This window comes from Polypterus senegalus, chromosome 1 (genome assembly GCF_016835505.1).
Source record: "Polypterus senegalus isolate Bchr_013 chromosome 1, ASM1683550v1, whole genome shotgun sequence".
In the NCBI taxonomy this organism is placed as follows: Eukaryota; Metazoa; Chordata; class Cladistia; order Polypteriformes; family Polypteridae; genus Polypterus; species Polypterus senegalus.
In genome coordinates this window covers 304,208,979-304,227,591 of record NC_053154.1, presented here as the reverse complement: position 1 = coordinate 304,227,591, position 18,613 = coordinate 304,208,979, and the positions used below count along the sequence as shown (strand labels likewise).

General features: G+C 39.2%; 1 protein-coding gene across 3 annotated transcripts in view; it reads left to right on the top strand.

Moving 5' to 3' along the window:
* Nucleotides 1-18,613, top strand: part of LOC120514561 (catenin alpha-3-like) — a 2,459,329-nt gene that overhangs the window by 1,547,162 nt on the left and 893,554 nt on the right. The window lies entirely within an intron of this gene.

The following is an 18,613-nucleotide window of genomic DNA, read 5'->3' as shown; positions in this document are numbered from 1 at the left end:
CTTTACATTCACTTAAATAAAATTTCATCTGACACAAATCAGCCCCAGCCTATATGCTGTCAGGGTCCCTTTGTAAGAATTTAGCTGATTCTACATTATCTGCCTTTCCACCCAGTTTGGTATCATCTGCCAAGCTTAGCCAGCTTATTATTATTATTTTACAGATTGCTTATATATATATATATATATATATATATATATATATATATATATATATATATATATATATATATATATATATATATATATATATATATATATATATATATTAAAAAGAGCAGAGGCTCCAGCACTGATCCCTGAGGGACACAACTTTTCACATCACCTAATACTGAAAATATTCTCCTCACCATAACCCTTTTCTTCCTGTGTTTGAGCCAATTTTGAACTCACCTACAGACTGTGCCATAAATTCCCACTTGTTTTAGTCTAATCAGTAACCTTTCATGTAGTACCTTATCAAAGTTTTCTGTAAATCAAAATAAGCAATATCTTATGCACCTCTTCGCTCAAATTCTGTTGCTGCTTTCCAATAGAATTCCAGCATACCATTGAAATGTGACCTTGTTCATCTGAACCCATGTTGAGTTTTTGCCAACAAGCTTGTTCTAGTCGTGTTCTGCTTGATCTTTTCCTTAATAAATCATTCCATTTATTTACCTGTGATGCACTTTACTTATATAGTACATATCAAGCGAAAAAGAAGAATGTGCTTGACATGTAACAAGCAATTCAATAAATAAAAGCAAACACAATACAGAAAAGAGAATAATGAAAAGGTAATAAATATAATTTAAATTAACAATGAAATGAGTAATTGTAATTAAAGAGCCAATAATCATTAATAAAATTTAAAAGCTAGGCAATAAAAATAAGGCCTTAAGAAAAAGCTGCTATTGAGTCAGTTGATCTTATATTCGAAGGTAAACTGTTCCATAGTCTAAGAGCCATCTCAAAAAATGCCTTATCACTTTTTGTCTCCAGTCCAGCCCTAGGCACGGTCAAGAGCTTTTGATCTGAGGACCATAGGGCTCTCTGATAAGGTACTAATAATTCTAAAGTATAATCTGGAAGCAGACAATTCAAAGTTTTAAAAGTAATCAATAAAATGTTAAAGTTTATTCTGAAATGAACTGATAGCCAATGGAGAGAAGCCAGGACTGGGGTAATGTTATTATGAGGTTTTGTTCTTGTGAGTCATCCCACTGCTGCATTCTGTGCCAGCTGGAACCGAACAAAAGAGGAGCAGTTTAATGTGGCAAACAAAGCTTTGTAATTATCTAAAGAGGATGAGATACAATTTTAAAAAGATTAAAAAGCTCTGACCTTGGAAGTATTTCTCAGTTGACAGAAACATGATTGTACCATATTGTTAACATGAGGTTCAAAAAGAGATCTCTTAAATTCATCAATGAAGATTTAATATTTGATACCAAAGACCCAAGTGCCTGATTCACTTGGGCTCTTGTATCTTGTAGACCACCAATTATCAAAATATCTGTTTTGTCAGGGTTCAGTTATAACATGTTATATGCCATGCAGTTTTTACGTTATTTATGCAGGCTTAAAAAAATGTTAAAATTGCTGCTCTTATTTGTTTAGTTAATAGCTAAGAGATCCCAATATCTCACTCAGATACTTCCAAAAAGGTTGTCAAGGCTTCTGCTTTCATGTCTTAATAGTGTATTCTAGTTTCTTACAACTCTTTGAGCACAAAAGTGCTAGCAGGCTTCAAATCAATTTCCCCTTTATCTTTTACTGGTGTCACATCCTGGATGTGTTTAATCATTTAGCTGAAATAATTCAACTGGATCTACTTTAGTGGTGCCTTGAAGACCTGGATTAGGTCCACACATAGTCTCCTCCTTGTGGACAACAATGGGCCCTGGGATTCAAACCTATATTATAACTTTATTGTTATAAATATATCTCTTTATGTATAAAATCCAACATCTATCTGTCTGTATGTCTGTCTGCTTTTCATGAGACAACTACTTAACAGATTTAGATCGGGTTTTTGTCCATAATTTGCTTGAACATTCTGGTTGATTTTGCGACTTCTCTAAGTATCATAGTTCACTTGTGACCTTGAGAGATGGTCTGGACGCAGTGGCTCCCCTTAAAGCAAAAGTGATCAAAGCACATAGAAACTCATCCTGGTTTAATGAAAACACTCGAGCTCTTAAATTAGAGTGTTGAAAACTGGAGTGCAAATGGAGAACAACAAAGCTACATGTCTTTCAAATTACATGGAAAGAGAGAGTTAAAAAATATAAAAAAGCTCTCTTTAAAGCTCTCTCAGAATACTATTCTACAATAATAGATAGCAATAATAAAAATCCTCGGGTATTGTTTAGAACAGTGGCTAAATTAACAAATGGGAATTCAGATCTACTGTGCAAAATACCAACATATATTAGCAGTACAGACTTTATGAACTTCTTCAATGAGAAAATTAAAAATATAAGATCCCAGATCCTCAGCATCACAGTGCAAACCGCATACTAGCTTAGCAGACCCTGCCTCACATTGCATTCAGCACTTTAGTAATTTTAATCCTGTAACTCACCAGGAAGTCTTAACTTTAATTACTAAAATGAAACCCACTGCTTGTTCCCTAGATCCAGTGCCAACAAAACTAGTAAAAAGTGCAATGGATGTTCTTGCAGTGCTTGTTCTAAACATTATCAATAGTTCATTATTGCATGGCACAGTACCTGAAGCACTAAAAGTGTCAGTCATTAAACCATTACTTAAAAAGTCAGACCTAGACCCACAAATACTAAATAATTATAGGCCTATTTCAGATTTACCCTTTCTCTCTAAAATACTAGAAAAAGTAGTTGCCAATCAGCTTCAGTCACACCTTACGCATTACAATTTATTTGAGAAATTCCAGTCTGGTTTCCGCACTTGTTGTTGGGTCATAAACGACATTCTGATATCCTCTGATTCAGGAAACTTCACTGTAATGCTGTTGTTAGACTTAAGCATAGCATTTCACACCATTGACCATATATTTTACTGCACGGGCTAGAAAATGACATTGGGCTTAAAGGCACTATGCACACTTGGTTTAGTTCTTATTTATCAAATTGATTCGAATATATACAGAAATTTGCTGACAGTACTCCATCATTATACACAGAACTGAGTTATGGTGTCCCACAGGGCTCAGTACTGGGACCTTTACTGTTTTCACTTTACATGCTTCCACTGGGATCTATCATTAGGAAACATCATGTTAATTTTCACTTGTATGCAGATGACACCCAGTTATACTTTTCATTTAGATCAAATGAAGTTTCTCCAATGTTGTCTTTAATTAGTTGTGTTAGTGAATTAAATGAGTGGAAGGATGAGAACTACATATCTTTAAACACCGATAAAACAGAGATGTTAATTGTTGGAGGGAATGACGCTGATCACAACAATATTTTGTCATCATTTAACTCAGTTAGAATCACCATTAATTTTACTGAATCAGCTCACAATCTAGAAGTTATCTTTGACTCTAGCATGTCATTCAAAACGCATATTACAAAGCTGTCCAAATCATGTTTCTTCCATTTTAAAAATATTGAGAAATTAAGGCGCTTTCTAAATTAACAGGATTCTGAGAAATTAATGAATGCTTTTATTTCTAGTAGGATTGACTCCTGCATTGTGGTGTTCACTGGATGTTCAAACTGTTCTTTATACAGCCTCCAGTTAATCCAAAATGCTGCTGCAAGAATTATTACAAGAACAAGAAAATATTAACACATAACTCCAGTTCTTAAATTCTTACACTGGCTCCATGTTAAGTTTAGGGCAGATTTCAAAATCCTCCTTTTAACATATAAAGCATTAAATGGCCAAGGTCTGGCTTACTTGTCTGAACTTTATGAGGTGGAGTGGTGGTTCTGAGGCTAGGGATCTGCACTGGCAATCAGAAGGTTGCCGGTTTGAATCCTGTAAATGCCAATAGGGACTCTGCTCTGTTGGGCCCTTGAGCAAGGCCCTTAACCTGCAATTTTTGAGCGCTTTGAGTAGTGAGAAAAGCGCTATATAAATGCAGAGAATTAATTATTATTTTTATCATGACTTACAAACCAGAGTGCACATTAAGATCTCAAGACGCTGGTCTTGCTTATGATTCCAAGGAATAATTAAATAATAGTGCGAAGTCGAGCTTTTAGTTTCAGGGCCCCTAAACTGTGGAATGGTCTGCCTGCTACTATAAAATATGCCCCATCGGTCTCAGCTTTTAAATCCCAGCTGAAGACTCACTACTTCAGTTTAGCATATCCTAACTAGAGCTGCTGATTAACTGTACAGACTGCATCTCAGTTGTTAGTCATTAGCACTAAAACATAACTAACATGATCATTATAATTTGTTAGTAACCCTCACCTATTCTGTTTCTCTTCTCGGTACTTAAATGTGCCACTTGGTGCCACGGCCCACCTGCCAAGTTGTTTTGCCTGCCTAAGGTAAAGTCATCCTTGATGGAGGATTGCAGGAATCGTGGGGAAGAGGGGTCCTTTCATCGGATTGGCTGGCCCAGCGCTGTTTCAGCTGTGGAATGGCCGAATGGGGGAGGCAGCTTGATGGCTGAGGTCTTCAGGACTCTAAACAAATCCAAATCATATTATTTGATATTATCTACTGTTGAATTCTTTCATTGTAAAATTTTTATTTTTATACTGTATTGAGGATTTGTTCTGTTCTGTGTATTGTATTGTATTGACCCCCTTCTTTTTGACACCCCAACCTACCCGGAAAGGGGTCTCTTTTTGAACTGCCTTTCCCAAGGTTTCTTCCATTTTTTTTCCCTACGAGGGTTTTTTTGGGAGCTTTTTTTGTCTTCTTAGAGAGTCAAGGCTGGGGGGCTGTCAAGAGGCATGGCCTGTTAAAGCCCATTGTGGCACTTCTTGTGTGATTTTGGGCTATACAAAAATAAATTGTATTGTACTCGCAGTACCAATTTATTTGCGCTAATCCGATTGAGACTTATTGGGCTGCGGGGAGGGGGAGAGGCCCTCCTCAGTCACACATCTGCATTGGGGCGTAACCTTAATTCCACTTAGGTAGCAAACGAGAGAACTACTTAATGAATTTAGATCAGGTTTTTTTTTTCATAATTTCCTGGAACATTCCGGTTGATTTTGCAACTTCTCTCATCGCGCTAAGAATAATAGTTTGCTTGCAGGATAGATAGATAGATAGATAGATAGATAGATAGATAGATAGATAGATAGATAGATAGATAGATAGATAGATAGATAGATAGATAGATACTTTATTAATCCCAAGGGGAAATCCACATACTTCAGCAGCAGCATACTAATAAAAAACAATATTAAATTAAAGTGTGATATATTTGCGCTAATCTGAGACAGACACTGCAGGTCAAGGGGAGGGGGAAGCGTGATGTCAGGAGTAAGAAGCTGGGCCCTCATCGCTGTCCTGTTTCACTAATACGCGGGTGAAGCCATGGCGTATGGCTAGTATTATATTATAACCTAAGTAACAAAGGCACCCTCCTGGCACCCGACCTGACACAGATGGACACAGAGGCACATGTAAAATAAAATAACTGCTTATTTTTCTTCAGCTGGAGGGCACATTTTCCCGGTGTCCCCCAGCCACAGCACAGTCCCAAAAACCACACACAAAGTAATCACCATCAAAAAAACACTCTACTTTCTTCACCATTCCTCCCAGGCAACCTTGTCCTTGTCCTTGTCCTTGTCGTCCTCCTCCCGATTCTGGCTCTCAGAGTGGTGGCTGTCGGCTCCTCTTATAGTCCACTTGGAAGTGCTGCAGGTGCTCGTTGACCTACTTCCGGCTGCACCTCTGAGTGTGGCTAAGTTCCCGCCCAGATGGGCTCGTTAGGCGTTGCAGCTTCCCCTGGCGGAAGCCACTTAGCCCAACAGTGCTGAGCTCCGATATTCCATAATAGTGGCCTCGAGGCGACCCAGGGGGGCTGCCACCACGTGTTCTGGTGGAAGTAAGTGGCCTTCTATGGCCGTTCCCCCAGATCCAGTGTTAGAGGGGTGTCCCGGCTGGGCATGGGCCCCGGCCATCTGCCACATCTATAATATAGCCTATTGATTCGTAAGGCAGCAACACTAACCACTGTGCCCACAGCTGATTTCCAGGTCTGAGTTCAGGTTTGATTATGGTATCCCCTTTATCTGCCATTTACATATTTATCTGTATTATTTAAATTTGGATTTACTTATTTAGTTTCTAATATTTTTATCTTTTATTTATTTAATTATATATCCTTTGTAATTGTCTTTTCTATCCTACTTACTTTTTGGAAAGCACTTTGAGTGACATATCTTGTATGAAAATGTACTATAAATATAAATGTTGTTTATTAGAGATGAGTGGAACGCAATGCATTCTCTTCACCTCTAGTTTGGCCATATCTTAGAAAGGGTCAGGAACTTCACCAAACTCGGTGAAATGCATTAAAGTCATTGCTGGAAGGAGAAACTGAACAAGGTTTGAATGATTTAGAATGGTACAATCATTGTTTTAAGTTTCCTTGTGGGATATGCAAGCATTTGTCTACTTTTCTAGATCAATTATGGCCAGAAATGTGACCTAAGCTGTGGGGCAGCCATACTAAACAGTATGCCTCTGTAAGAAAAAATTAATAGAATTGAATATCAGAACAGTAACATTTCTTGCATAAAGTGGCAACAGGAGCAGGACGCATGACATCACTGAGGCTTGGCCCCCACAGATACAACTGAGATTACAGTGATGGAATTTTATATCAGAACAATACAATTTATATGTGACAACAGGAGTAGGATGAATAAATTCACTGAAGCTTGACCCCCAAAAGCCCAATGCAGGAAACTAGAGGGACAGCAATAGAAAGGGACAAACAAGGGTCCTATTTAACCCCCGGAACCAGCAGTAGGGGGCTGGAAATCTCTGTTAATCCCGGACTTGCTCATTTTAACAAATGTCCTCTTGTCTGTGACAACCCTGTCTGCAGCATTGAACACCCGCTCAGACAGTAAGCCAGACAAAACAGCACTGCCAGCACATACTGAATAAGCCGGTGCCTTAAATCCACTCCCAAGACCCAGAATTCTATGCTTGGGGTCATCAGTGCACATACTCAGTTGACTCAAGTGCACAGATGCACCACAGGTAGCAACTCACCATGCAGTGGAGCCACTGATGGTGCTACAGCTCTATGATGTCATGCTGGCCTCTCAAAGATGGCACGTGGGACAACAAAAAGAGGTCACTGTGAATTTTCAGGGAAAAATCTGGTGAACAAGCTCATTGGCCCATCCAGTGAAAAAAGCTTTGGCAAATTTCACTAATCAATGCTACAGTGTATCCAGGAGGCTCAGCACTCCTCCTACAAATGAAAAATATTGAGTTACAGCAAATGATAATGCTTTTTTTTTTCTTTTTTGCTCTATTTCCACATATGTTGACCTGCCCTGCAATAATGGCTGATGGAACAGAGCCCTCCTCAATGTTTATAGTACCTTTCTGTATTGAACACCATCCTAAAGCACTTTACATGGCACTCTGAGAGTCAATGGATGCAAATGAACTGCTAAACTAAACATAGAGTCTGTAGAATTAAAATGTTTAACCATGACTAGACAGACATATTGTTTTAGCATCATTTTTTAATATTGTAATTTACTGAATCGCACTTCTCAAATTAACTGCTTTTATGCAAATTCTCACATGCCAGAGGGTTTTTTAATTGCATTCCCAATGGCATGTGAGCATTCCGCTGGCATATTTAAGAGGTACAGAATACAATATTTGTAACCCCAGGCCCGTAAAGCTATAAATGTACAAATCCGTTAGCCTTGTTTACAGCAGAAAACAAAAAGGTAGAAATGAGGCGCTGGATCTAGTAGGACATGGAAACACTGAACACATTACATAGACAAGGCCTGCAATGAAGGAAATTCCCCGTTGTTATCATGAATTAAGACGTATGCTTTTATATCCTGTAATGTAATACAGTGCAATATTAAAAGCAAACTGAGTAAAGACAAAGTGCAAATGTAATCAATGGAAATGTAATAAAAAGAAAATGTGGTTATCTCACAGTGCAATAGCTCACAACATTTGCTGCAAATGAAATGTGTTCAAAATAGATTAAAAAGTCTTAACAATGAAATTAATCCATCAGAGAAATGCACGTTAAAATACTGGACAATAAAAATTTTATTTATTTGCTTATCATGGGGTCCTGCTAGAAAATGCAGATTCCTGGCATTAGACAGTACAAACGTACGTGTCCCGATCCGTGTGGGGTTGACAGCCATAGCTGGATAGAAAATGAGATCATATATCTGTGTTGAAATCGTGTCGTTCTTTCTTTTCATGCTTTCTCGTCTGTGTGGCCTAGTAGCTGAGATGCTGCATAGTTAAACACAAAGTTCTCTGGGATCTGGGAGACAGAACGATTCAGTTTACCTATGCACACTCAAATTCTAAAATAATATATGCCAATGATTTCAACAAGAACACTGGAACACACTTGGAAATGTCTTAAAGGCAGATTTCACACACATTTTAGAACGTTTTGCTTCGCCCAAAGCACCACAGACACATGGAATATGTGAAGAGTCGGACTTTAGGGCAGAGTGATGGCTCTGAGGTTGAGGATCTGTGCCGGTAATCGGAAGGTTGCCAATTTGAACCCCATAAATGCCAGAAGTGATTCTACTCTGTTGGGCCCCTGAGCAAGGCCCTTAACCTGCATTTTCTCTGTCCTGGGTGTGACATTAATCTACATCCAGCCCGGCAAGCAGGTCCTCCAATTTGCAGAGAAAATCTGGGGGTTGATGGCAGGATTGGCATTCCAGCCACTGTAGAAAACCTCATACTGTTCCAGTGTGGTGCTGAGGTGTCACCCGTTGCACAGCTGCATTTGGATCTCATTCCGTGTGGTTCGCTGTGTGGTGGGTGCGGCAACACACTGTGATCAGAACATTCTCCCAACCTCTCTCTCTCTGGTGAAGCAGATGGACAAGCTTGGACAAGCTGAATGGCTCTAATGTTCTAATGACTAAGATAAAAGTAGAATAATTGGAGCAGTCTGGGCCATAAGTTTTAATAAATAATGGAAATACCTGAATTGGTTCATCTTAAGCAAATATACATTACAAAATAACAAAACCGAAGATGCAGAGCTGTCGTGAGGGCTATTAGATCCAAAAGAATGGTCTGAAGTCTGAAGCTCATCACACTCTGTTTGGAGCATGCCCATTTTGCCAGTGTGGGAATCCCATAGACATGCATGTTGACCTTACTGGTGTAACTTTAAGAAGGGGTGAACTGACATCCCATCCTAAATTGTTTCCTGCCTTGCTTTCAATGTTCTGCCCAATTGACCTGAATTAGAAGGACCAATTTCATAAAATGAATGCTTGAATGAATAAGTCTGTGTTTGACTGTTGCTTTCTACTCCATTGACTCCACTCTAGTTAATCCCAGGAAATGTACCTAACCCAGAATAAGAAGTTAAAGAAAAAAACAGAAAACAGTCTCTTCTTTGTTTATTTCATTACTAGCTGTCCCCCGCAGCTCCGCTCGTGTAGTAGTCAATCAATAAATAAACAGGTATTACTAGCTAAACGGAGGTAAGGTAAGCTACAAAAATGTGGTGAGAGGTAGACCGACTCGAATGGAGGCTAGCGGGTGAGTGAGGAGGGCCCTGCCTGGCTCCCTACTCCTGACGTCATGTTTCCCCCTACCCTCAGCCCGCAGCCTCTGCCTCGGATTAGAACAAATAAATCGGTATGGCAAGCAAACTATGATACTTAGCACAATGACAGAAGCCGCAAAATCAATTGGAAACATTCAAGCAAATTATAGAAAAAAATCCCGATCTAATTTTGTTTAATAGTTCTCTCTTGAAAAGTGGACAGACATACATACATACAGACAGACATACATACATTGGATATATATAGATGAACAGAATTAAAACCTTACAAGAATTCAGATGAGAACAGACCAACAAAGCTCATCAGAGCTTTTCACCTAACTTTTCTAAATCAACATCGAGTCAAGTTTTGTACGTCCCACTCTCTACCACACTACTTAGCAATGTATTCCATTTGTCTGTGGTTCTCTTTGTGAAGAAAAACTTCCTAACACTGCTGTGAAATCAGTGATGTGTGAAACAGGTAAGCTTCAATTCACATACAGCTTTGCACAACTGACATTATAAATTATTTTTGCAGACGGTTTAGCAATCACAAAACTCAAACCTCACTGAAAAGAGTAGTTTGGTGGCTTTAAGGGGGTGCAAAACAAGGAAAATTGCCTACTAACACCTCATTCATGCATTCATATTTACCTGTGTTCTTTTCCGCAGCTAATCTGTACTACACTGGTAAAATCAATTCTGTCTATGTCTCTTATTCACATCACTGCAGAGGACTGCATTATGTTTTTAAAAACATGACATATTTCAAATTTTCCACATAGAGACACACTAGAACACACCATTGTGCACATTTCTGTGCTTTCTAAGCTAAAAAACTCAATATACTGTAAGTCATCACTGCCAAATCCCATTAGCAAACTGTCTTATCCTAGTTGAGGATATGCCCACTTCCAGTATTTGCATGTAAAAGGAAATTACAGAAACACACGCAGAATTATATATGAAAACACAACCAGACAGCACTAAATGCCTTTCTTCTTGTGTTATTGGTATGAATTTACTTTGACCTTGGTGGTTCTGAAAATATTCAAATGTCTTATGCTTTCCTACCGAAAGTCCATCACTGACCCTTTCCATGATCCACTTCAGTTCACATATAGGACAAATCATCCAGTGGAGGATGCAGTTAATTTATGCCTCCACTATATTCTTCAGCACCTGGACTTGCCTAACACCTATGTGAGGGTCTAGTTTGTGGATTTCTGCTCAGCCTTCAATACCATTGTTCTAGAGTTGCTTCAGAGTAAACTAATCCAGTTTAGAGTACCCTGTGGTGTCTGTCAGTGGATTATGAGTTCTTGACAGGTAGGAAGCAGTATGCAACACTGGGTCCTTATATGTCGGATTTATTGTCAATTAGCAGAGGCTCCCCACAAGTGTTCTTTCACCCCTCCTCTTTTCACATTATACAAGTGACTGTAGATCCATGGACAAATCTGTAAAAATCCTAAAGTTTGCAGATGACACAACTGCAATGGGTCTCATTTCCAATAATGCCACGTCTTCCTATGAAATAAAGGTGGGCTGTCTTGTAGAATGGTGTTCTTCTAACAACTTGGAGATCAACGATGTTAAGACAGTTGAAATGAGGATTGACTTCCGCCGACAAGTGACTAACTGTCCACTTTTGCAAATTAATGGCCAGACAGTGTCTGTCGTTCACTCATTTAAATTCCTAGGGACTGCTTTCACTAATACATTAAAATTGGACAAGCACATCACCTCCTTCATCAAGAAAGCCAGGCAGAGATTGTTCTTGTTCATCACCAGAGCAAAAAAGAGAGCAAGAAAAATAGCAGCTGACTCGACCCGTCCCAGCAGCCATCTGTTCATTGAATTGCCATCACAGAGGAGGTGCAGGTCTATTGTGACCCGAACTACATGCCATCTCTGCAGCTTCTTTCCTCACATTATTCAGATCATTTGGTTACACCTAACTGTTTTTGCAACATTTAACTGGTAGCTGTGCTGTTTGTGTATTCGTAAATACTTTATACTTGCTGAACTTGATCTGCTTGATATCTATATTATTTTGTATAGTTTTTCTTTGTTTTAGTAAACTACTGAAGTTTGTAATTATTTTGTTCAAGAAATTGTATTTGTGTAGTGGTTTGCACAGTGTCAGGTTAATGATGGGTTGAAATTGTGTTGTCTTGAGTTTGTAATGTCTTGTATCTCATATTTTGCACCTAACGAAAGCCAATTCTGGTATGTTTCACATGCTATCAACAAAGTGATTCTGATTCTGATTTCTCTGGAAGAGAAACACAATTTATTTATTGTTAATTCAATTTTACATGTATCATTTCACCCATGACAGTGTTTGATTATCCCTAGAAAGGTTTGTATTTGTGTCCCTGAGTTGGGGTTGTGACTACCAGGGAGCGAAGCAGTGCCAGACATAACTACACAACAATGTTCTAGGTTGACTTATAAGGTGTTTATTCAGCATAACACCTCTACAGGATTCCAATTTCTTCTATTTCAGGCTGCACAACAAAGTAATCATTTTCCTTCTCCTTCCACATCTTCCACATAGTCTTTTCCACCTCCTACTGACTCTGACCACTCAACTCAGGAAACCTGGCTTCTTTTATGCCAGACCCAGGAGTAGTTCTGGTGCCATATCATTGCACTGGGAGCATTTTCAGGTCAGGTGGAAGCCCTTCAAAAAAGGTATACTGATCCCCTGCAGCACCCCCTTGTGGCACCTTAAAATTCAGATCCCACCCTCCCCCTGCAGGTATCCAATGGGTGTTCCACCAGAGGGATGCTGCCACTGTGTGTATGGAGGGAAAACACGCCCAGGGAAGCAGACACTCTCTGTCCTTCTGCATAGGCCTCGTTTATGGGAAAGGCCCATCCAGATCAGGATGCTTGCCCATCACTGTTCTTCTTTTACAATCTCACTTATCAATAAGCTCCCCTCCTGGTCGGATTGCTGATCCATACAGCATGACATCCAAACACCTCTTAATCTTTACTTAAACTTAAAAGGTTCCTCTCCTTTATGCTTTCTTCCTAACTCAACTCTTGCAGTCATGGAATTAGCCTAGTCACTCTTCACTGGACTTTCTCTATCACTGCTACCACTTCTTTGTAATAAAGTTTAATTTTAAATAAATGTAGATTATTTCACCTGACATTAGTGTAGGCTAATATGCTCTTATTTGTATATCTAACAAACACCATGATTCCAAATTTCTTATCCTATATTCCTAAGTGATTCAGACGTAATGAAAGATTATCATTTGAGCGATTCATGTTTCCATCCATTTTAGAAATCCTTTAGTCCAGGATAAGGATCATTGGAAGCACAGTGTCAGAACAACGAAATATCAGTCCACTTTGCAATGGAATTATTTGCAAGATGATTCTTCTATAGGATTCAAAATTTCTGACTTTAGTCTCGCCCTTCAAAGGAGGAAAAGCAATCACTAATTCTAAGTTCATTTAACTTCTGAGTTGTCGACATCTCCATAATGGTTGTAACTGACCCTAAGCCTAAGCCTAACCCTAATGGTAAACACTTGGGAAAGTAACAGGTTGGTGGAGAGTGCATTCACCATACCTTCGGGCTGGAGGAAGATTAGTTTCCCAATGCTAAAGTTAACCTAACTCACTCTCAAAGTGTAGATAACAAGTCCAACAGAAAGTTTTGGAACTGTGAGAGGAAACCCACATTCCTGGAGGAACTCAATTTGAGTATTCAAACAACATATGGAAATAATTCCATATGGGAATCAAATCAGGGTCCAAGTGATCCAACAACACCACTCAATTAGTATGAAAGTAAGTGATTTTCATTTAACTGTTCTTTTTCCTCATTTTGTATCAGAGAAATAAGATGACCTGCAGTATAGCCTTCAAATCACCTGGGGTAAAGACATTCCTTAAATAAATGGAGAAAATAATGTACAGGAACAAGTGCATAATTACAAGAATTAAGTACACGCCAGAGGCAGATGAAGCTACACTGACCTGCGGGAGTCCAACATGAAAGGTTAATTAAAGCATCCCACACCTAAAGTGCGTGTTACCTTTGCATAATGTGCATTCACCTTGATTTATTTTCAATTAACGGTAATTTCAGACACCCCACATTGAGAACATGCTTCATATTCAATTTTAAAACCCACAAACCAATGTTTCATATTTATTTTCTCCTATTTACTTTCTGGAGATGTAGGCACACTTCAGCTTTGGTTGCTTTACCCACTGATAAAGGGTCTTCTCTATGTCTTTCTAATTAATCAGGTTAGATGTGTTATGGTTTACTTTGTAAGCTGCTGTGGCCTCTGAGGAGAGTTCCATCCTCATAGAAGAAAGTTCATTCCATTGTCATTCCATTCTTTTAGAAAAGAAACAAGGACTAATTCTGTCCCAAAAGTCAAAAATTGATAGAAATAGCATAATAGCCTTCTTTACTCCTTATAAATTACAAAAAGCTTCCATAACAGCTTTCCATATACCCATTGAACTGACTTTCCCTCTTTATGATTAAAGTCCTCCACAAGAATATACAATGCTCTGCATATTGTTTAGGACAAAAACACATTTTCTCTTGAATACCCCTCTGCTCCACAGTTAAAAATTTTAAATCAAACAATTGAGACAAAATTAACATGCACCTTGCAGACTTTAAGGCGTTTAAGGGGATTTGCATACATTTCGGTCACACCATGTAGAAACAACAACACATTTTCTACAGTTGCACATTGTCCCTCATTTCAGGGCACCATATTGTTTGGGACATGGCAATTGAAAGGTCTATTAAAACAGTTCTATTTAGGACTTTATCGGATATCGCCTGCATGCCATGACTGATTCAAATCTGCGAATCATAGACATCACCAGGCTCTGAGGATCTTCTCTCGTGATGCTCTGCCAAACCTCTAATGCAGCCATCTTCAGCTCCTGCTTGTTTCGGGGGTTTGTCCCCTTAAGTGTTCTCTTCAGCAGATGGAAGACCTGCTAAATTTCTATATACCTCAATACCTGAGATTGTCATCAGCAGTTCCGTCATCAATGAACATAAGTGTGCCAGTGCTGGTGGCAACCTGGTCCAGCAAGCCATAACACCCCCACCACCATGTTTAAGAGATGTGTTGGTCTGCTTTGAATCTTGAGCAGTTCCTTTTTGCCTCCACACTTTGCTGTTGCCTTTCTTCTGATACATGTTCATTTTTGTCTCGTCTGTCCACAAGACCTTTTCCCAGAATTCTGCAGGCTCTTTTAAGTCCTTTTTCACGTAATGCAATCTGGCCATTCTGTTTTTGTGGCTAACTAGTGGTTTGCATCTTGCAGTGTGGATGGTCATCTTTGCCTCCTGAGGACTGTGCATGATGTGCCGGACAAGGGTTGGGGTGTTTTTTTTTTACCGTAGTGACGATTCTTACAACATCTTCATCAACAGTGGAGGTCTTCATTGGGCTACCAGTCCCTTTGCTATTACTGAACTCACCATTGTGTTCTTTCTACTTAATGATATTCCAGACCGTTGATTTAGGTCATCTTAACATTTATTCAATGTCTCTAATGGTTTTATTCTTGTTTTTGAGATTCATAATGGCTTCTTTGACTTTCATTGACACAGCATTTGTTCTCATATTGAACAATAGCAACTACAGACTCCAAAGGGTAGAAGCAAGCCGAGGTATCATATGGAGCCATGAAACCCACATGAGGAATCACAAACATATGTGACACCAATTGTTCCAAACATTAACATTATGAGGTCATGAAATGGAGGGGCAATGTTGTCATTTCTACATGGTGTGACTGAAATGTGTGCAAATTCACTTAAATGAAAGCTTGCAAAGTACACTGTAATCACATCTGAATTGTTTCTTTTGTAAACTTGGACTGTGGAGCAAATCAAGATAAAAATGTGCCTTTGTCCCAAACATTATGGAAGGCACTGTAATGCACCTTCCAATGAATGCACATGGAGATGAATGGGCTGTCCTCTGGTCCCTCCTTTTGGATCATATGAGCAACGGTGGTCAAAGAGGTAACCAGTTGTGGACATCATGGGGTGCACAAAATACAACCATTTTTTGCTAAAATATTGTAGTACTGATTTTTCCATTAAAATGAAAGTAGCCCACAACTTGCAACCCTTTCCCATGGGCCCATGTATTTGAATTCAAGACAGGACTCTTGGCTGATATATCAGGGGAGAGAAACGTCTTACTGTGTTTTTCATGTTTTGATTATTCCACTGGATGAAATGGGAGATATTTTCCATTCACATTTTAATATTGTTTGCCGTTTCCACCGTTGGCCACTAGTGACTTCCATTGAAGTACAAATTTTATTAGCTTTGTTTTGCATTATAAACTACATGTGATAAGTAACTGTGAAAAACAAAGAATATTATTTTTAGAGGATTTCTATTTTAACATATGTGAGCTTAGATAAATGGCCTTACTTTCTGTAACTCCAGTCTGCGCTCATGAAGGACTTTCTACTTGAAAAACTGCCATCCAGATGAGTAAAATGTCTGTCACTGCTCGGAGGATGTCAGCATTTGTGAGCTCTGTTCACTCTTCCAGTTAAGAAAAGGGGTCTTATCACTTAGTCCCAGGGACTCTATAAATGGTGATCTGATTTTAGGGCCTAGGATCACATATTCCTGCTTTTCAACTGTCCTTCCCACATGTCAGCCTTTGCATTTTGTTAATGGCTATTATTTTAGATTCGTTTTAAGTACATAACGCCAAGATGCTGGTAACCATTTTAAACCTATTTACACACAGTGCGCGACTGTCTGTGCTCATAAATAGGTATTGTCTCTCAGTAAGAAAAGATTTATGCTTTGTGTCTCCCAAAACTGAAGCCTGTGTCCCTTATGACACTGTTTAAAGATTTTTGCCAGTTTAGGTATCTATTTCTTACTTCCCACAAGCAAACAAATCATGAATCTTTTTTGCAGTGAGTGACAATAAAATGTTTTGAAGAACAGCAGAACTGACAAGGTTAATGCAAATCACTACACAAGTTTAGGTCTTATTAGCTTCAATTTTTTATTTTCAGACAGTGACAAGTGACCTGAAAACTTCAGTCTACAGTTGTTGGATAGCGATTTTAATTCATGATAAGGATTTCAAAAGGGAGCTGATTACTTCTGCGTGTAGCTCCGGGGTCCTTGCCTACTACTCTTATGCTCAAAATACTTCATGACAGCCTTCATAGGCGAACATTCACTGACTTCACGTGACATGAAGCATAAACGACAGTATGATTGCATTAATTTATTTTTATCTCATTTCAAAGTTTCCTAGGAGAACTGGGGGAATAGAGGGTGACAGAAGAATGGGAAATGTTCAGAATTCATAAGGAAAGAAATTCCAAACTCATGTGGTGTCCTGCCAGTGTTGGCAAATGTAGACGTTAAGGGGCAGTTCTATAAGCTGGATGAACAAATATTCTCCTGGAACCAATACAGGATGGGTATGGTGGGTCACATCCCATAGGAAGTCTATTAGGATTTATTTGTAGCTGTTTAGAGCCTAATTTGCCAATCTCCTTAAGTAGTTAAGCAAAGCTTACCTTTGGTGTTATGAGATGGTACAGTAGATGCTCAGATAAGAAATGGCAGAAGCGGCACAGGTATGCGTCTGTTATGAACCAATACTGTACATTGTTCAGACGTACCTCTGGGCAGGAGACATTTTGTCTCATATATATTATTATATGTTGCTGTAAAATGGAGGTAGGAGATTGATGAAGCTGTCAGATTGGATTATGGAGGGTTCATGAGTAAAGTCCAGATGAGCTTACCATACAGGTGTAAGGCTGTCATGAAGTTATTGTAGTTATTACCTGAATAAAGCATATGGTGTCACTGAAGACACATATTTGCACTGGAAGGGATAGGATCAGAGTTAACCACTTTTGGCCCTGGATTTTCTGTTTTTATGGGGAAAATTATTTTGTGAGATATTCTACCTTTTGGGGTATGTAGAAAGCTCAAAAATGAAAAAAACAAAAAAATGATCACTATTATTATACAATAGCTACCAAATACTTCAATCTTCTTGAAGAAATAAAATTGAAAGTGGTGCGCACAGTCCGGAAGTGTCCATTTTCACTTCCATGTCTCGTGGACTGTATGCCAGTCTCTCTAGTCTGCACTAATAGTGGTACGCCAGTTCCAACTGCAGACGTACCTGTGCTTTACAAAAATGGCTGCATATATATGTACTAGTAATAGGATATCAGGGCTGAAATGGTTAATTGGGTTTGAAGGACAAAATTCTGTAGTTCTATAAAATGGGACATCAGACGCTAGAGGTTGTCTTTTTTTTGTCATGTCTGGGTAATTTCTGCCTCACAAACTGCCTGAATTACATAGAGAAGGGATGGGAGTGCATGGTATGCATTGATGGCCCCTAGTTGTATATATGGGGTGTAGATATCCCAGAGGACAGTTGGACATCCTGCCCAGGATGGAGGTGGAGTCCTTAGATGGCTGGAATGCCAAAATGGAAGGAATCGACTAAATGACAGCAATACCATCTCAGGGTGCCTTTTGATCCCCATCCTGGGTGGGATGCCCAAAGATTACAAGACTGGCAAGAGAGGATGGCAGGAAGCAGTTCATCCCCCACTTTAATAGGTGGCAGTGTCCCTTATATGGAGTCCCAGTTTGGACACCCATAGGGATGCATGAGAGTTTGAGTCTGGAGGAGCAGCCCTGTACTGGCAGAAGATATAGGGCGCTGCCATTGAAGGACCTCCCTGGCTTTCTCATAACTCAGAGGTGCTTCCAACTGGCTACATCACACCACCGGAAGTACTCCGGGATTCTCAATAAAAGAGACTGCACTGACTTGTCCGGGTGAATCAGAGCTGGGAGGAAGAAAGGTAACACTCATCTTGGAG